Genomic DNA, 1071 nt, shown 5'->3' with positions numbered 1-1071 from the left:
GCGCGGGCTCTTGCCGCCGGGCCAGGTGCGCTCGGTGCCGCAGCTCCTGGGAAGAAACCGCCCAAGTCACTCCCATGAAGTTAGATTTGTTTTTACTTATAGTCCAGCCCTCGGTCCCTGGCTTCTTAGCACTGCTTCTAGTTTTTTTTTAAGAAGAAACATGGTTGTTTTAGACATGATGGTGCACCTCACCATAGCACTCCCCTCCCCCCATTATTTTCAACACTGTAGATCTGCCTATACCCGCAGCTCACAGCTCCCGACGGTGGCGAAGTGTAGGGGTGCATGTGCACCCCCTGACAGGCCACGCTTCCGGCTTAGGAGCGCCTGGCAGCAGGAGCACCCAGGGAGCACCAGCCGGGGAGTGGGAGTGCCGGGTGTAGGCCATGGCCACTTTTGGGAGCAGCCAGAGGGTACGTTTTGCCACGGGACGGTCCCCCCAGTCAGCGAGATTGGCCCTGAGTTCTGTGGGAGACAGCCCCCCCACAGATCAGCCCTGAGTTTTGCAGCTGGGGATGCTACCCTGGTCACTGAGATCAGCCATGAGTTTTGCTGCAGGGGACTGCCCCTGCTCCCCTCAGCAAGACTGGCCCTGTGTTTTGCTGTGGGGGATTCCCCTCCCCTGGTCAGTGAGATTGGCCCCCTTCCCCCCCAGTCGCTGACTGGTTGCTGGAGGGGAATGTGCCCCCCTGACTGAGGTGGCACCAGTCACCCATGGCTGCCGAAACTTATGAGGGACAGTTATCACCCTGTCTGTCCCCACACCCATGTGGATGGCTCTTCTCCCCCTGGAAGAGCACAGAACTGCTTCATTTCTTACCTCAGGCACTGACGACTGCCATGTGAGAGGAGGCAGTTCTTTTCATGTTAAATAAGAGCTAGCCATGTGGATAACAGTGTGTTAGGGATGCTCAGGTTCTTGATTTCCAAAGATTTCTACTTTGGAACATGGTCAGATTTACGGTTTTGAAAAGGGGGCGCCCATGGTGAGGTGCATCATCACATATAAAACAATGCAGAGTTTTTTCCAGTTAAAAAGAAACTAGAATTAGCTTTACTAATAGGCTAGGG

The 1071-nt window shown here is 54.8% G+C and overlaps 1 protein-coding gene across 1 annotated transcript in view; it reads right to left on the bottom strand.

The window, feature by feature from the left end:
- Positions 1-308, bottom strand: part of ZDHHC20 (zinc finger DHHC-type containing 20) — a 69296-nt gene extending 68988 nt beyond the window's left edge. The window contains exon 1 of the mRNA XM_019530195.1: positions 298-308. The gene's annotated coding sequence lies outside the window, so the exon portion shown is untranslated. The remainder of the gene's footprint in view (positions 1-297) is intronic.
- Positions 309-1071: the final 763 nt, after the last annotated feature.

This window comes from Crocodylus porosus, unplaced genomic scaffold (genome assembly GCF_001723895.1).
Source record: "Crocodylus porosus isolate Cpor-Errol unplaced genomic scaffold, CroPor_comp1, whole genome shotgun sequence".
Taxonomy (NCBI): domain Eukaryota; kingdom Metazoa; phylum Chordata; order Crocodylia; family Crocodylidae; genus Crocodylus; species Crocodylus porosus.
The sequence above is the reverse complement of the archived record's forward strand: the minus strand, read 5'-3'. Positions and strand labels throughout refer to the sequence as shown.